The sequence below is a fragment of the Metopolophium dirhodum genome, chromosome 2 (assembly GCF_019925205.1).
Source record: "Metopolophium dirhodum isolate CAU chromosome 2, ASM1992520v1, whole genome shotgun sequence".
Taxonomy (NCBI): Eukaryota; Metazoa; Arthropoda; class Insecta; order Hemiptera; family Aphididae; genus Metopolophium; species Metopolophium dirhodum.
The window spans coordinates 8,028,588-8,041,669 of NC_083561.1; the positions used below are offsets into that span (position 1 = coordinate 8,028,588).

At 36.0% G+C, this 13,082-nt stretch overlaps 1 protein-coding gene across 2 annotated transcripts in view; it reads right to left on the reverse strand.

Annotated features, from left to right (window-relative positions):
* The window catches only part of LOC132938622 (zinc finger protein castor homolog 1-like), an 87,521-nt gene extending 74,651 nt beyond the window's left edge, over positions 1-12,870 (reverse strand). For both annotated transcript variants that reach the window (XM_061005556.1, XM_061005555.1), the window contains exon 1: positions 11,935-12,870. The gene's annotated coding sequence lies outside the window, so the exon portion shown is untranslated. The remainder of the gene's footprint in view (positions 1-11,934) is intronic.
* Positions 12,871-13,082: the final 212 nt, after the last annotated feature.

Below are 13,082 nucleotides of genomic sequence, written 5' to 3' on the forward strand. Positions count from 1 at the left end.
CGACTCGTTTTTTTTCTTGTCCTCTCTTATTATAATATTATTATCGTACGGTGTTGTGTACCTACATTATTATAAATAAAATATTATAATATCGTACGGTCGTTTGTTGCTGTATTATAGCTGTGTCGGGCTACCACGGTTACCGGGTATACGGTACGGTTGATCGGCTGCAGGTGGGCACAAACGGATTTACGGCGATACGATAAAGTGATAAGTTACCGAGTTTTCACAGTGGTACCTGTAACTCGCTGCTCGTGAAAAAATAAACATCAGCGACGAAAATGCTATATTTTTATTTAAATTAAGTAAATTAACACTAGGCATATAAATGTATATGTACTAACGCGTTACCCACATACCGCCTGTCTTCCACTTGTATACTTATTTAATAATTTAATATAATATTTTAATATTAATAAAAAAACTATTAATGTATAATTTAATATTATAATATTTCGCCTAAACGTTAAATTAAGTTATCGATAGCTGGATTCGGTCAGCAGAATATAAAACCCGCTCGTTTACCCGAAATTCGGCTAGGTTGTTTTGCCTAGCTATTATGTGGTAGTTACATTACATATAATAAATAAAGTTACCTTATTGGAAACCTGTCGCTGTTTCGGCTAATAATATTATGTCACGACAAACATGGATTATTATCGTCGAAACGGTTATTACGCATTATTCATGTAGTAAAAACGTCAAAGGCGTTTTATCGCCGTTACACACATTACAGACACACTGCACACTCACTCGCGCACACACTATATTATTATAATGCCCAAGTCCTACAATACGCTTTTGTCCGGCGGCACATAAAACAACAAAAAGTAAAGTGTAAAGTGCCAGAGACTGCCTCTCGATTATTTCTTTCGATATTTTTACTACTCTGCATTTTTATTTTTTTGTTATTTTATCGTCATATGGTGTCGTGTGAGTTTTCATCATCGACTACGACGCGCGACGTCCCCTAAATCCTCGTACCACGATAATCATGAATGATAATTTACATTTTACATATCATAATATATATATATGTACATATATAGGGTGTGATGTGTATCTAATGCGATTCTCTCTCTCTCTCTCTCTATCCGTGTCCATCTCTTAGTCCGTCTGTTGCGGTATACCCACGCCGGCTCTACTGGTGTCTGGCGTATACATTATTGATATAAAAAAAATTATTATAAATATAACATAATCATTGCGCGTCATAACGAAAACAGCCGTCATTGCGTTTTTAACCTTTTGGGATTATGACGACGACGGCGGTGGCTGTGTACGCTGGGTTTGTGGGAGGGGGAGGTGGGTGAAATAATATTATACATCCATTAACACGTTTTATAGGCGCGGCCGTGTACCCATGTACGGTATATATATAAAATATAATATATAAGACGAACGCGAGTATTATTTTTTTCTTTCTTTTACCATATAATATTTATTGTGGGTATATATATATGAAACGATCAGTATTCTTGGCGCTTTTACAATAGCTCCAGAGAGATAATAATCACATCACACAAAACCGTACAATCTTTTTGTTCTCGAGACCGTATACACAAACATATATATAATATATTATGTATAGATATAGAGGCGAGGGTACCTATATATAATATTAATATTATGGTATGCGCGCGCGTCGATCAAGTGGTTCTCAGCGTGAAACAATATTAATTATACGTTAATTGCTCCTTTTGTGCGCGGCCGGCCGGCACGCCGTTTTCGGTCCACGCCACTGCAGCTTTATTATAGTGGTGTGACAAAAAGTGAAAATCACGTTCAAACGACATAACATACATTTTTTTTTTTTAAACCTACACTTTACATTTACCGGTGGAATAGCCCCGAAACGGGCGCATAAAAAATAATGTTATAATTGGAAAAAGGAAAAACGTGGGCGGGAGATCGATAGGAAAGAAAAAGAGAAAATGAGCGATTTTAAAATATTACCGACATATATTCTACTGGTTGTATTATACTGTACAGGTATGTATATTGTTTGTAACCACGCGGTTTCGGTCGGTATTTTCGTTTGTGGTCAGAACGCTTCTGACAACCGGAGCACGCTAGACTGATGAGCGGTTTGAACACCACCGCGAAACGGGCGACCGCAACGTTTGCATAAAATAACGATGTGCTGCACACGGTCTATATATCTATCTATATAGATACACTACGCATAAATATATAATAACGTTATATTGGTAGGTAGGTATAATATCAGCACGATTAAAAAGTAGGAAAAAATTGGCGAAATTACAGTGTATCCGATTTGAATTCAACCTCGGGGCGTTTTACGGTTTTTACTTAAAAAAAAATATATAATAATAATAATAATATTAAAACGGAAAACACATGCGTCTATCTATCATGATTACATGAAAACTGGTCTAGTATAACCGGCCAGCGGATGACGTGGATTTTTCTTATAAAATAATCGTTTTTACGAGATTGAACTGGTTTTTGAAACGAAAAATAAAAAAACCACTCGAGACGCGGCTAATGTATGATATTAATATGTGGGTCAGTCGTCCTCGTTTTCGGGGTGAACCCGCGCTACGCAAAAACTGCATTTAAATCAATTCACTGTGTATATCACCGTCACCACGCCGCCGCATTCGTCGTCGTGTAACATTGGTCTCTCCTTCCCCTTGACTCTCTCCCTTCCAACCCCTTCTATGCCACCACCGGTAGGTGTACCTATATATTATTTATATATATATATATATGTATGTATACATATACAATATACATACGATTGCAACGCAATCATTTTCGGGTTTCCATAAGTTTTGACGATAAAACTGTACTTTTACACGGGCAAATGTCGTAAAAGTCTCGACGTTATCGGTTTTTTGCAGACGGTAATGTATTCGTCTGCTGGGAAAAAGAAATGAAAAAAAAAAAGAAAAAAAAAGAAATGTTGCAGTCTTTGTTGTGTGTTTAAACTGCTTTTCAGTATTGATCCGAAAAAGTTTTTCCTCAGTTTTATTTATTTATTTTTTTTATTTTTTTTTTATGGCGGTCGAGTACTAGGAAAAAGTCAGGGACGAAGGACAGGGACTAGCAGCGTGTTTTGTATTTGTGTGTGTGTTCGTGTGTGTGTGTGTGTGTGTGTATTTATGTATAATTTGTTTATATGTCTGGAAAAAATTTTAATTTAAACGGAAATTAATTTTGTTAAAAAAAACCGATTTGGGGGTGGTCGGTTTTGTTTGTATAGATCCGCCTATGATACTCACACACACGCAGGCATTCGCACACAGACGTTTATACTTGGACAAAACGTACTACAGTATTGCAATAAAAAGCGCATACAACAATGGTTGCATGTAATAATATAATAATTGATGTACGACCGGCATAATATATACAAAATAATATGTATATATAAATGAGCGTACATTATTATATATACGCGAACGATTATTACAATTTTTCCCGTTTTTTTTTTCTCTCGTCCTATACCTTCCCCTGCACCCGTTTCGCTCGCTCTCCTCTACATCGTATTATCATTATTATTATTATATTAATACTATTTATTTATTTATTTCTATATCGCGCAGTTGGCTATGAGAACAAAAAAAAAAAAAAAATTAAAAAAATACGAAATAATAGTATAATCTCGTCGCGGTATTGGTATACATATACATAAAACCCGGTTTTAAAAGCGCATAATAAAACAGTATTAATTCACATGTATACATGTATATCTCTGAGTGCGTGTGTCGTAGTGTGTGTGTACGCGCACTCATAATATATAAGTGTATCGTATGCTAATCCGAACTGCTCCCATTCCAGGCGTGTACCCGCCGCCGCCGTTCGTCGTCGTCGTCGTACACCGTACCGGTTTTCGCAGCCGCGCACAATCTGCATCTATATCTATCGCCGCCGCCGCCGACAGACGGAACCGGCATTATTACATTACGTTTGTTTGCGAGTTCAACGGACATTATGCGTGTTCTCTCCTTAAACGCGCATTATGCGCGTTCCGGCCACCACCGCCGCCGCCACCCGCTCATCAAAACCCTAACTCGCCTATACCGCCGCCGCCGCCGCCGCCGCGAAAGAAGCCCGCGATAACGAGACGGCTTAAAAAAACAACATTTTTACTGCCGAAGATTTTTCGCCGAGAACTGTCATCGTCGATCAAAACCCAGCGGCGTACACCCAAATAATAATAACAATAATATGATCTACAACGATAATATCTCGCCGCCAGATGAAATTATTGTATGCCACAAGACGCCCATATCATGTATAATATAATACGTTTAGGTTTATATATATATATATATATATAGATGTAAAAACGTACATACATAATATCATTATAACGCTGCAAAAAGCGAATTATATGACTACGAGTTTATACGGCTACACTGGATATCTGTGGAAATTTCACGCGATTTCTTCGCGGGCGAGAACGAACAAAATAATAATAACAATAAATATTGTAGCACGTCCCCGCCGCTGCCACCCGTCGAGATCGTAAAGTCGCAAGTCGTAACGTTCGTTTTGTTATGCGTGGCGGTGGCGGCATCGGACGAGGAGGTCCACGGTGTGACGACGACGAGTTCGTGGAAAATAATGGTTTGCAAAAAGAACCGAAATACTAATGCGTTTGCGAAACTGTTAAAGATGGATTTTAAGAAACCCAACTCGGTAGACATGCGGGTATAATATAACATAATAATATATACATGTGTTGTATACCGCGAAAAACACTTTAAAAAACCACATCTGGGACCCGTCGCATAAAATATGATCACTGCCTCTTCGTTTTCAAAAACTATTTCGGAGTTAGCCTCTCCCGAATTTTCTTAATCACCATGCTTAGGCACCACTGCACGCAATGGATAGGTCTTGTCAGCAAACATTTTCATGTCTTTCATCAACTTTTACCTAATTCGATTCCGATTATGTACGCGTTTTGCTATAATATTATAACACGGTCGTCGGGTCGTTACTTATATAGTTTTACCCATACACATAATTTTACGTTTCCGTCGTTTCGTTCAACGCGGAGTTTTTATTCTTCCCTCGATTTTATCACCGGGTTTATAAGGCCCGTGCGCGATAGGCTATAGATATTATTTTTATGTGTTTGTGAGCCCAACTATATATATATATATATATATCGGTTGATCTCAATGAACGTATTTCCTCAGTTCTCGCGGGCCACCCGATGTGCAATTATTGTGCTAAGTCCTATGTCACCCGAAAAAATGTACAAATATTAATTATTGTTAAAAAGAAAACTAATATGGTCGTATACGTATAAGCGGTACGAGGATTACCGGTATCGACTTTTTAAACATTGCTTTATCGAAAATATTCAATTTTAGACATGAATTTGCTCTATATTTAATGCTACGGGCACCTACGTATTATTGATATGAGTAACAGATTAGATCTGTTAATACATATTTTATGTATTATAATAATATCACGTCCGAATAACAGTCTCCGCCCACACAGTGCAGCTGTGGTCGGAGTTTGAAAGATTATTTTTGTTGTTTATTAGATTCAAATATATTAATAATTATAAATTTACGATAGGTAATCATTTTCTACGATAAAACATATACGTTATAACATATACTGCAGGGTTTTGGTGTTGGCATGGGTCCGTGCCAAGACTTCGGCACATAATCTGTAGCACGCGAACGAAAGAGATCAAAAAAAAAAATCTGCAGTAATAGCGTATTACAATAATATCTACCTGTACGTAAGCACCTACCGCGGTTTAATATCATGATATTACATGGGTAGACGATACCGCTGGGCGTCGATTGTAAAGATATGTATACCTAAACCCATACATTTTTGGATTTCAGCAGACATCCCCGAATAGCTTCGAAGTCGCGCGACGATCGGAATCATAATACCATCACGTTATGTATCACATTATAGTGTCCGGCGTACACGAAACGGACTCGGAGAACAGAAAATATCCATTGTGTGTACGCGGCGGACGGGTGGAGGGAAGTGGTCGCCTCTGTGTAATAATAATACGCGAGTGAAGAGCCATATGGCCGCGGCGTTGTCTATATAATATACGCGTGTGTGTGTGTATGTGTGTGTGTGTGTGTGATGTCTGTGTGTATAATAATAACGCGTCGGCAGAAATGCGCGTACAAGACGGCAGTGATAGTGGCGTGGTGGCGGTGGTGGTTGATGGGGGGGGGGAGGGAAATATTAATTAAAAAAAATATAAGATATAATAATAATAATAATTCCCCCACGGCTCGCTCGGAGTAAAAAATATCCGTGTAACAGGATAAACGCACTCACTGACACACACACACACACTCACGCGAGATTTTTCGGCCAAAAGAAAGGTTTATGGTTTCCATGCGCGCGTACACAATATATATGCGCGAGTGAGCGTATGTGTGTGTTTGTGAATTATGTCTTTGTTTGTTCTTAGCCGCCTTTTTCGACGTTTCATACATTAGTGCCTTTTTTTTTTTTATATATTTTTATATTTATTTATTCGGCCAATTCAGTCGGATGATTGCGTGCCGGTCGACAGTAACAAAAAAAAACTTAGCACAAAAAAAACTATTCCTCTCATTTGTATATATATATATATATATCATTCATATCGTATATATATTACATATTATGCTTGCAACGTTGGAGGGAAAAATACAAGCCTAAATGGCCGGCAGCAAATTTCGATATAAATCCGGACACCGTGTTGTACTCGTCCGTTTTTCATCCGTTTATTGATATTAAAATAACTAATAACACTACATTATAATAAAAATAATATTGCAGTGTATAAATAAATTTCAATAGTTCGTACATAGATGTACAGTTTTTTGTTTAAATTTGTATCGCAAGCGCGCGTGGCGACCGCTCCCGGTCTCTGCTGCATCTGGGTCGACTGGATTCCACGTTGCTGCAGTAGGTACCTATACGCATTTTTTCCTACCAAGAGAAATGCGCGTATATGAGGCATAGCCTTTTGATTCCAGGAAAAAATTGTTTTTCCGCACATTTTTATTGTTCGTTCTTTTTTTTTTTTGTATATACCTACCTATTATATGTATTTTGATTTTAATATAAATGGACTATTGCTATATAATATAAATTCCACGTGCACAGTCGTGCACTGCACACACTCGTGGCATATAGAGGATAATAATATGTAATACATAAGAATGATACAAATTGCGAATTCCGCCCGCGAAAACCAAGGTCGTGTATCCATGGAAAGATATATTATACATATTTAATAATCCCTCTATAAACCTCAGCGTACACGGCGGCATAATAATATAATAATTTATAGATGCACAATATCATGACGAACCTTTAAACGAGCTTTCGTTACCTATATATATACGTACATAATATAATATATAAGTGTGGAGGAATCGGTATTTTACTCGGTTGTACACATACATACATATATAGGCTTTATCGTAGGCGTAATGTACATTTGTTTTTTTCTTATTTTATTCGTTATCCGGTATATTGATTTGACATAAATAAATTTACGATTCAATGTACTTATTGTATTTTATATAGGTTACACCCGTGTATTACTTTATATATTGTCTAATGTCTATATAGTACCTATATTGTGTATAATATAATATTATATTATATAGATTTATTACCACCGCCGTTTTTATTTTTATGTACAATGAAAATTTCCCGATTGGAAAAAAATAGCTGTTAGGCAATCTGCTAAACGAAAGCACATTAACGCAATTTGTCATTTTTTTCGTGATCCGTTTATATTGTTTCAGGACACAGACGCGTTAAACTCGTACATCGTCTATAAGATGCGTAATACGATAAATATTTCGAAATAATTTACAGGATTAATAATAAAAATTTAAAAAAGAACCCTAAACCGTAGTTGTCAAGATGCCAATGTTCGGAACATATATTTTCCGCTGCTGCTTTATACAAATTATACAGTATTAGTGAATAATAAAATTGCCAAATTCTCGCACTTGGCGTCAGTCGAAATGATTGAATTCTCAGTAATTGAACCGTCGATCCAGAGAGTTGTGTTTTTAGATACAAGACGATCGATGATGATAATAATGATACACAAGTAATATATTATGAATTATTATAATGACGCGGTGCTGCGTATATCTGACGGTTTACGACTCATGGCAATTTTGTTGTTTTAATTGAATTCTAAAATGTTTTTTTCTTATATACATATATTTTTTATCGGTTCCCGGGGAATAAATGTATAATATTATAATGTCTCGAGCACGTTTAATAGAACCCGATAAAATTGATTCCGGGTAGTAAAAACGTACGAGAGTTTTATAGTTTTTGAATAATATACTATTACTATAAATTATAATGTGTAGTTAATTACTCGGTCAAAAAGTAATAAGGCCCATTATATTATATTATTATCGTGATGTGTGACGGTGGCGGTGGCGGGTCGTGCGGTGCACGCTTTTATTGGGCAATTAATAGATTGGGTGACAAATACTGAAATACAAATACAAATAAAAATAATATGATATGCGCAATATATTATCTGGCCGCGGTGTTCTATACGTATTGATATGGGAAACGAAGAAGCGAAGAAAATACTATGTTTTATTTAGTTTATGAAGATGGAATTTATTTGTACCTATTTAATATTTTATGGGGGAAACAAAACAAAAAACGTCGTTAATTATATTTGTTAATTTTTATACGTTTCAACTGTTATATATTTTATACATATTATTATACACACGGCATACACATTATTATGATTAGAATATTATTAAAATATAACACTATAATAGCCCGTAATAGCGGTTTCATCGAAAGTCAAGACGTACCTTTATTACAATAATAATAGTAATAATAATTTACCGTGTGGCTGTGTACACATTGTAAAACGAGTAATTACAACGTATATAATATCCGTATAATATAAGGTACGCGACGTTTACGCGATGAAAAACCCGAGTAATTAGCTTAAAATAAGAAGTGAGCACGGTTCGCGCCTTTAATTTTTAAGAAACCTTGACAGAGCGTCGAGTATAGGTACACACAAACACGCACGCGGAGAAAACAAACAGTAGCGGACACTCCTATATCCGGCGTGGTGTATCCTTTACACATTATACGTGTGTATGCGGATACCCTTTCACGTGTACGCTCGCGTATGATGTGTAGACGAAAATATTGGTAAACAAGAAAAATAGAAAGAATGAAAAAACGCACGTGAAGACAAGATATGTTTTCGATTTTATTTTTGAGTACGCGGTAAAAGATGTAATAGCGACGAACGCCGGAACACGACGACGCTCCACTTTTTTTTTTTTTTTACTCACTGAGCTGCACCTTTTTCTCGACGACTATAGGTAAGTATTATTATTATTTTACAGATAAAGATAAATAAAATAACAAAAAAAAACATGTGACCACGGCCTCCGGCAAAAAGACATCAAACATTTGGCTGTATAATAATTATTTATGTTCGGGCCTATTTGACGATTTTTTTTTTATTTCAAGTTTTGGGTTCGCCTCCCGGTGGAAATATCATTGTAGGGTAAACGATTATATTATAATGTGTATATGTAGGTATTTATTTTATGTTTTAAATTATTATGAGATATAAACATATAATATGTCCGAAGGGTCTCTTCTCTTATTCGAAAAACTTATCAGCCGGCAGTGGGTATGATGGGTATATATTATATTATATTACACGTATAAACGGGTGTCTGCGTCGCGAGTATATTTTGGACGGCAAGTCAAACGCATATAATACAATATATAATAATACGAATACGTGAGGTATAAAAGAAATGCGTGAAGGCTGTAAAACTGATTTTTATTAGACGGATCTCAACGATAATGCGCAGCTCAAAAACGAGAGTATAAAATTTGTCATTTTTAATGACCACGTGTAAATCAACTATATATTGTAATACATTATATTATTTTTATCATTATAAATATTTGAATAATAAAGATTGAGATGAGTTTTATTTAAAATAATAACGTTCTGCGAATGTTATTTAATATAAAAATTCTAAGACAGTGAAACGCATAAAATATAAAATGAATGGAATTTTGTGATAATAATATACATAATATCAAGTTTTTACGATCGTTCGTAGGTACCTACATGTATGTCTGTCTCTGTGGATTCGCCACAAAAAATTACACACTTTGCACAGGTAGCACGAATGTTTACTTTAAATGGCTTCCTGTGTACAGGTGAGACGGACTTCTTTCCGGAAACCAAAAAAAAAAATGTTGAAATTCTACACGAATTAAATGCATTTGTAAGCACTATTACGAAATTGTAAGAAAAAAAACATAGTCGGCTAACATTTCCGAGGTGCCGTGTTCTATTTCCGATGTCGCCAAAATATGAACAATTTATTATTGCATAAAACATATATTATAATATATTAGCACAATATCCACCCAATAATTAACAATCAGAATATCCAACAGTAAGTTTTGTCATTAAGAATGTTTGTATAAAATAAATAATTGTATAAAAAATATTACAAAGATTTAGTGCTCGGCAGATTGGTTCAAATTCAAATGATCATAATATAGTTAATGAGTGTCTTCTCATTTGTAGTGCATTGAACTTGAACTTGTTTGTATGGGCTTTATAGAAGAGCCTAATGTAAGATAATTGGAATAAGATCTCAGAAAATGTGACGAAATCTCATGATTTTGATTAGTTTATGACATGAATATTAAACTTCAAGGGTGATAAAATAATATAATATATATTATGTAAAGTAATTGAAAATGCATGTTTATTATGTAGTATTGTAGGCATAATATCCTACATAATATGTGTATTATATAGATTAAAGAAAAACACCCAAATGATAAAAATAAAAAATAATAATATAATATCAGGCGTTTTAACTTTAATCGATATAAGTAAGCTTTTTACTTAGTTACATGGAAAATCGTATCAAACAGGGAGGGAAGGGGAAAGAATTAAAAAATTTAAATAAAAAAAAATATTAGATAACGAGGTGTAATAATTAGTTTAGGTCAACTAGTCTTATTTTTTTCTTCGTTTTTTTTTACAGGCTTACGTGAATTTATCATAATTTTTTTATGGATGCCACTTCACACCCAGATAAGACTGAATTTCACGAAATTGAACGAATTTTTTTACTGTGCAAATAATTATAGGCAGCACTTAATAATAATTATGTTCAGATGGCAAATAATTATAATTGTCTACAATTACTAGAATACTGCGATTGCCAAAATAATTGCATCGATAAATTCAATCTATTATTATTTTCTAAATTATATTATTCTAAAATTTTTCTTTTTCTAACATTTAAAGCCATAAATACTGACGTAAATGTTCGCACATAGCTTAACATTGTATTCACGCGTATTAAGAAATTTACTGTACGTTGGAAGTATAAATAAGTATAGGTGTATCGTTTAATTAATTAATTAGCTGGTATGCGAGTGTGTATTTTTACGCGTGTTTTTACATGGTAATTGTTGGGAATTAATATAATTGCGAAATATATACGATTACGAGTTTTGTAAACGCAAACGGTTTTTACTCTATATATTAATATAATAACTCTATACAAAACACGGATTGAGGCGAAAATGGTAAATGTGAAGGAAAAATTAAACTATGATATCGACGAAAACGCATAATTACGTGTTAAAATTATCCAAAAGAAAATCAATGACTTATATTGCTCGTTAACCGTCGCGAGTGGGATGATAAGTTCAATTTTTCAACAGATCCTGACTAGGTCTCGGACGAAAGAAAATAAAAATTTTGAATCTTTTATATTAGTGACATTTTTACGTAGAAAATGCATGTGGTGTTAACAAAAAAAAATTGGTTCGATTACGTTTTTCGAGTGAAAAAATTAAATTAACATTAATGTGTACAAAATAATATTATGACGATGATGATTTACTTACAGTAACAGCCGATCGTGGTGTACAATCACGTACACGTCCTGCGTCCACGACACTTGCACAAACAGTGAGAATTTTAACAGTGAAATTTTTATACGGTTTTACCGCAAAAAAAAAACGAAAAATTTAAAATAAACAACAACAAATAAATATTACTAAAAAAAACCGTTCGTAAATGTCAAAATAATTATATACAGGTGCGTATATACCGGCGATACGACCGGCGTTTTAACGAGCGCGTCACTCACTCACTCACACGGAAAGCACAAAAAAAAAAAAATTGATGTAAGTATACAAAACTAAGAATCGGCAAAAATCCGCAAAAATCGCGAAACGGTCGACGAGGGGCGATCGGCACTCACGGTACGCGGCGTTGGCATGTCGCGGGTGCGTGTTCGGCGGTGCGGATAAAAACACTGTAATATATACTATTATTATTATACTTGAGCAAATGACACGATAAAAAAAAAAAAAAAAATCAAACAAACAAAAATCGCATTAATCGCGTGTAGAAAAAAATCGAGGAAAATCTCTCTCAGCTCCGGCGAGAAAATAATGATAAAAATTTTTCTCTCCCCCGCGTGATACGTAGTCGGTCCGGCGGTGGGCAGAGGGTGGTCGGTCGGTCCGCGTGTGCTTGCCGGGCGCGCGCGCGTGCAGTGCTGTACGGACGACGGACGACAGCGGACAACCACGGCGACGGCGATTGCGACTGCGACGGCGGCGGTGGCGGCGGTGGCGGCGGAGCGACGAGTGTATATCCCGCGTGCGTGCTGCTGCGGCGTAATTTTTTTCCTCCTTTTTATTAATTTTATTATTATTATTTTCGCGGCGCGTGTGTGTCGTACCGCGTATATAGTGTAATAGTCGTCGACGTCGTCGTCGTTGTCGTCGGGTGCCGGTGCCGGTGCGGTGGCCAGGTGACACTGAAACGTAAAATTCGAAAAGCAGGAAACCCTTCGTATCCCCACCGCGGACGCGGCGACGGCGCCCGAGCGGCCGACCCGGCCCCCGTCACGCCGCCGCAACCGTTCGGCCGTGTCTGGGCGCGGCCCGCTGCGCGGGCGGGGGGAACGGATTTTCGAGTCCAATGGCCACGTCTCGCGCGTTTCCCTCCAAAAAAAAAATATTTAACACTATAATAAAATAAA